At 37.4% G+C, this 6805-nt stretch overlaps 1 long non-coding RNA gene across 1 annotated transcript; it reads left to right on the top strand.

The window, feature by feature from the left end:
* Positions 1-3277: 3277 nt before the first annotated feature.
* On the top strand, positions 3278-4194 carry LOC121139504. Its single transcript, XR_005876455.1, has 3 exons — positions 3278-3350; positions 3451-3479; positions 3957-4194. It is a non-coding gene; the product is annotated as an uncharacterized LOC121139504 (long non-coding RNA).
* The last annotated feature ends 2611 nt before the right edge of the window (positions 4195-6805 follow it).

Here is a 6805-nt window from a genome sequence, read left to right as displayed (position 1 = left end):
GGGCACCATACACATGTTGTTTCCATAATTCATCCAGGTTAATACACATAAACATAAATTAAAATTTAAATCAAAATTATGTTTTAAAATGCAAAAAGATAAGAGAAGCAGGAATCTAAACAAATTCATTAGTCAAATCCCTCCTATCCTCCTTTCCATTCTAGCCTCTTCTTTTAATAGTTCCCTTTATATCTTTGCCAGGTTTTTAAATTATTCTAGGAATTAAAAGAGCTAGCTAAGAAAAATGGCTTTGACACATGCAGTTATGTTGCATGGCCATTTTTGGATCAGTGACTATGTAAAAGAATAAAAGGTGTAAATCCACTTTAGAGTAAGGATTTTTGATTGACAAATCCATAAGACTTGACTATATAAGAAGAAGGGTTGGTCATGATCAGAAGCAATGTGACTAAATATAAGCAAACTATAGAAATAGATTTTTATGACACTACTTCAATTTTTAGAAATAAAAATAAAATCCTTGTTAATCAGAGTTTGGCATGAATCATAACCTGTTATATTGGGACTGTGCCAAGAACCATTGCTGGGTGTCTTTAGACTGGTAATGATGTTTTATGTTGTGAACATTCATAACTTTGGTGTTCCTTGCTATTCACTTGCATTAACTCAATAATCTAAGAAGAATATTTCAATTACGAGCATTATATTTTCATAACCATATGTGGTCTGTAATGGGTTTCAGAAACTTGTTGACAAGTATATATAAGCTTAGACATGTTTTGTTTACTAAGAGTAAACTACTGACCCATTGAAAGTCTCAACTGCTTGGATCAAAATGAAAATCAATGAGAAAAAGTAAACTGACAACACTAATTCCAATCCTTGAATTTAGAAATGTGCTTATTGTTTTAAAATGATAGATAATAAGCTAATTAACATTTATTGATATTGCAAAGTGAATAAGACATCACTCTAAAATGGCCGAGCAATTCCAATTTGGACCTTCTCCAACAGACTTGTAGATCTCTAGAATGGAATAGTTCACTTAGTTAAATGACAAATACATCTCCATTAACTAGATGCAGATCTTGGATATCGGTAGGAACCTATTTGCCAATATTCTGGTATTCTATTTACTAGCTATTTGAGTTTGGATTTTAAAAGATGTAACTTTATGAGCAATGCTTTGTCCTTTGTATAAGAGGTATCTTAATAATATCATTTATTACTCTGAGAATAAAGTATGATTTCAACTAAATACATAGAACTATTTTTTTGATTCCTTTCAATTAGTGTAGCTTTGGTTGTGCAGGCATGATGCATGAGGCCAACATGTGTTATATTATCATACCTTAAGAACAGACAAAATGTTTAAACTTGAACTTCTGTCTGAAATCATTTTGCATTTTGCAAATTGCATATGTGTGTTTGCTTTGGTGTATGTATATACACAATGTCCATGCGGGTTTCTACAGAGGCCAGAAGAGGGTGTCAGGTACCCTGGAACTTTACCTACAGGTGGTTGTGAGCTACCTATCATGGGTGCTAGTATTGAACCCCCAGGATCAGCAAATGCTTTTTACCTGCAGAGCCATCTCTTTAGCTCCTAGTTTGTCTTTTAAATGCTCCATTCTGTTTTGAGTAATAATCTCTTTTGCCTATTTCTTAGCCAGTAAAAACAAGGCAAACAGTTTTACTGCAACTGTGTTTCTAACAAGTGGCCAAGATTTTACATCCCACGTAGTTTTAAATTTAACTACTGCTTTCCTATCACTGGTAATAAAGATGTATTATTTTTATTATGTAAGACTTAGCAGGTTTGGAAAGGCAGCAACTCTTCTTCCTATTTGTAGGAAACTGAAATAAAAAATACATTCCTCTTATTGAATTTCCCTGGAAACAGCTAGGTATAACAGTATTGATTTTCCCCTACATTCTAACTTAATTAAATTATGAAGAGCCCACTTACAAATTACCAGCATGTCAAGGAAGACACTGTGAAATATTGTTGAAAAGGTAAGGCAGCTATTTTGTATGTGTTTTACTTTGCCTCAAGAAGTATGGCTATTAGTTAGCAATTACTAGCTTCAATAACTAAACCTTGCCTTAAAATTAGTAATAAATTCATAAGCTAACCTACCAATAAACATTGGCATAGACTACAAAACTCAAGCATGAAATCCTAAAAGACACATGTGCACAGTGCAAGAAATATGTGCTTACATGCATGAGATAAAGAGGAAAGGGGGAGAGATGGGCAGTGAAATTCAATGTAATTTATAAGCAAATACTGCACTGATCTGAAGATCGATGGGATATTGCAATTGACAGCACTGAGCTTGTTACCAGGCAAACTGAGAGCCCCTCTTTGGGTTATTAACAAACGAATGTAAAAATGGACTCACAATGAAGCTCAAGGATAGTTGTATTAGCGTTCGAGAGAGCAACAACTGTGAACTGAAAAATCCTAGCAGTCAGGAGAAGAAATTCAGAAAAAGCTTTTCCTTTTAATTTAGCTACAGAGGTCAGAGAAACAGAGAGGATTTCCACAATGTTGTGGATACATAATTAGAATTACATAGAGAGACAGTTTATTAAGAAGCAAAAGAATTCCCAAGAATTAGAGTGAGCCTGAGAGCTGAGGAAAGAGCCCTGTAGAAGCACACACAAACACACATACACACACACACACACACACACACACGCAGAGAAACACACACACAGACACAAACACACAGAGACACACACACACACACACGCAGAGGAACACACACACAGACACACACAAACACACACACACCCAGACACACCCACACGCAGAGACACACACAGACACACACACACAGACACACACACAAACACACACACAAAAATACTCACACACACACACACACACACACACACACACACAATAGCCTTTGTAGCCCTGCCTCCCCTTTGTATTCCAAAGGTTTTCTAAAGGAACTATTCTCTTCACCCATGCTCTGTTCCTTCAATGAAGCTCAGGCAAAGAATGGCTTCCAATGTCACTCTGCAAACTGACTTCTCTCACATGTCAATCTTTTTTTTTTATTGAAAATGGGTTTTTCATATAACATATTCTCATTACAGTTTCCTATTCCCCAACTCCTCTTAGATCCTCCCCACTTCTCCACACACCCAAACCCATACTCTTTTTATCTTTGTCTCCTTAGAATACAAACAGGCATGAAGAAGAAAAAGAAGGAGGAGGAGGAGCAGGAGGAGGAGGAGAACCAGAAGGAGGTCGAGGAGGAGTGGGGAAACAATTATTCTGAAAAAGCTCAGCTATCATCAGAGAAGCTTCTGTCTGCAGCAGATGGGTACAAATGCAAAGACCCACAACTGGCAAACACAGAAGACGCTCAATGGTATATGTGGAGGATTTTGTTTTGTTTTGTTTTGTTTTGTCTCACAGTGCTTTATCTGGACATTTTTCTAAACCTTTTGTATCTTGATGTTTCGGTTCAGCTCCTGTTCTGCCGCAGGTTCCCGTCTTGGTGAGTACACAAACAAGCAATTGTGTCGAGGAACAGATGGCTGCGCAAATAACTATCACTACCGTGTAGCCGAGAGTTATCTCCAAAGCACTGTCCTCTAGGAACGAAGAATGCATGTGACTTCTTGGAGGGTTGGGTACAGTCGCGACGGGCATATTCCTGAGCATGCACAGCTGAAGGTCCTCGCTCGAGAAGCTGCTATGGGGGGACACGTTTTTTAGGTTTGTTTAGTCTAAGATCAGGGCGCAGATGTTCTGAAAGGAACAGTCTGGGCAATGCTCAACTGACATCATAAAGATTCAGTTGCAAATAGAAAAGCTGAATTTGTGGTGGTTGTTTTGTTTTGCCTTGCTTGTGTGATTTACTGATTGATTGGTTGGTTGATGATTGATTGATTGATGATTGATTGCTCGATTGCTCAATTGATCGCTTGCTCGCTTACTTGCTTAAGAGAGGCTCTCTCACTTTGCATCCTAGGTTGACCTGGAATTCATATTTCCTGCCTCAGACACCACTCTGCCTGCCTAGAAAAGGCTTTTCCAAGGTGGGTTCATAAGTAACGTTGCCCTATAGGTACCTGCTTTCCTTGGAAGCTACTGGTTTGGCCCCACGTGTACTGGAGTTTACAGTGTAATCCAAAACGAACAATCCCAAACACAGAAAGGAACAGAGTCCAGGTCAACTTCCTAAACCGCTTGTATAAGGGTCTAAAAGAAACAGGGGTTTGAAAAGCATAGTGAAGTTCAAGTTCGAGGGAAAAAGTGAATAAATAAGTAACAAGTAAGTGAGAGCGGGGAGATCCAAGTAGAACAATAGCGAAATGTACCGATTTGGGGTTTCCTATCTGTCTAATATGTTGAACCTTGAACTAATCCTATTTCTGAGAACACTTCTTTTTTGAGAGCAAGGGATTCAAGCATCTCATCGTACAAGATTATGCTTCATATTTTATTATTCTGTTAAACATTGAACAGGACAGCTATTTATAAGATTGAGTTAGTGGAAACTACAAAATTTCTGGAAACTAAATTAGTACTTTCCCTTAATATGGGAATAAATGATATGAGATCGCATATTCCTTGAAAGTTTCAGTGAACCTTTTGATGTTTACTTCAATATGTAGAGAAATGAGCTAAGAAAATATTTTTCTTCATTATCTTCAGTTATTTAAATAATTACTAAGCAAGGGGACCCTTTTTACCTCAGGTAGAATGTTGCATTACATTAATACATAACTGAGGTAGTAAAGAGTAAGTGTCCTGCTCTCTGTGTTGGGTAGATTTCATGAACAAGAGAAAAGGAAACTCTCAACCAGGCAGTAGTGACACAGGCCATTAATCCCAGCACTTGGGAGGCAGAGGAAGGCAGATCTCAGTGAGTTTGAGGCCAGCCTGTTCCACCAAATGAGTTCCTCAAAAGCCAGGACTGTTACACAGAGAAACTCTGTCTTAAAAAAATAAAAAAAAAACTCAAAACAAACAAAAATAATTTTTCTTAATATGCAGAGATATCATAATGATCTCACACCATAAAGTCTAGCCTGTTCTGATCAATATTCAGAGACAAAAAAATTCAAGAAGAGTAATCTTTACTGTTAATAGGGAAACATCATCTCTACTTTTCATCCCATATAAAGCATAATAATTATTAACCTCTCTCAAAAAATCCTTTGATAATAGAGAGGAGACAAATTCTCATAAAATTTGGAAAGGAAACATCATAAATTTCAAGGAATCTTTGTGGCCCCAACTGGCAAGAGGAGATGTAATGGACCAGGGTTTTTTTCCTTAGTAACTGATGCAACCTACTATACATATGCAAGGTTGTTTTCCTCATAGTCTTTGATGTGTCTTAATTTCCAAATTTCCACACAAAGAAAAGGAACAAGGAAATGACAGTATATACTCAACAGCATGTCAGAAACAAAAGCATACCTTAAATCATCCCAAGAGATTGCAAAGTTACTCCCTACAGTCCATGCCCACTTTCCAGTAAATTCCATTTAAGCATGGGGTGTCCCCAAAGCATTTACAACTAGGTAAAGTCCAGCCTTCTAGGCAACAGGTTTTCAAAAACTATTTGACCTGAGGGAGTCTGTATACTTGCCTTTGCTAATGTTTTGTTAGCATCTGTCTCATAAGTCCACATTTTATACTCTAATCCCAACTGTTCAAATGGTATTTTGTTTTTCTGGGAAATAAAGGAAATGAAAGAGAAAACATCTTGATTTTAGCTTGCCCCTCCTTAAGGTGATGGAAGCAACAATCCTAGGACTTTTGTATCTAAGAAGGCAAGATACATTGTTAATAAGAATTCCCTTTTGCAGAGCAATATCAACACGTATTAGTCATTTCTCTTGGAAGAATTTAGAATCACATGCATGGCTGGAGGCAGACACTGAAATATCCGTGTGTGGTATTGTATATGATTAGAAAAATCACTGCTTGTAGAAAGCGCAATATAAACACATCTTGTTTTCAGTATTCAGCCTTGGACTGTCTATCATGTATGCAGTACCCAGCTGCGGGCCATCCAAAAATAAAACACCGGCTACCTTCACCCTGAACATGTTTTCTGTCAACAACAAGCCAGGGCTACACCTCTGGATACTGTACACTAAACATTTCTTATCATTCACTGTACTATGTTGTATCAGGGCTGCATCATGCTTTCATTGTCTGTATTGATTAATGCATTGGAATTCTCTTTTCCCAGTAGCTTCAAAGTCCTAGAATGAGGATACTTCTGAGCCACATTAAGTCCCAAACAGGGATTATAGTTCCTCATTGTCTTGTCCCAAACACACAGTAAGGAAGAAAAAAGGACAAGTATAATTTGAGAATCTTTTTCAAATGTGAAAAAATACCTATTATAAATATTTAAACACCTCACTGAACCTTATTATAACTTCTTTCCTTGTCATTTTTCAGAACAGGTAGACTGATACAAATGTGAGAGAATAAATTTGCAGATGACAGAATAACATAGTGAATAGAAACAGGTACTTACAGCTATTAGCTGAAGACTGTGCTTGCTTGACCATTTGTAACACGAAAAATAAAAGACCCAGAGACTGATATTGAGGTTCAAACCTCAAGCTGAATATAAGAAAAGCAAAGCAGCTGACCACTAGCTCTTACTTCTAACTCAGGCTGAATGGGCTGATCCTGTCTCCACAAGACCTCACCAACCTCTCTTCAGCATGACTAGAGAATGGATACCTCTCTGAGAACTTGCCCCTGTCTTATATACTTCCCTAATGTTGCTAAGGTGTGAGCTATGATTCTCTTTTAGACTGATTCACTCTTGTGTAGATCTGGGTGACC

This window comes from Mesocricetus auratus, unplaced genomic scaffold (assembly GCF_017639785.1).
Source record: "Mesocricetus auratus isolate SY011 unplaced genomic scaffold, BCM_Maur_2.0 Super-Scaffold_15014, whole genome shotgun sequence".
NCBI classification, from domain to species: domain Eukaryota; kingdom Metazoa; phylum Chordata; class Mammalia; order Rodentia; family Cricetidae; genus Mesocricetus; species Mesocricetus auratus.
The sequence above is the reverse complement of the archived record's forward strand: the minus strand, read 5'-3'. Positions and strand labels throughout refer to the sequence as shown.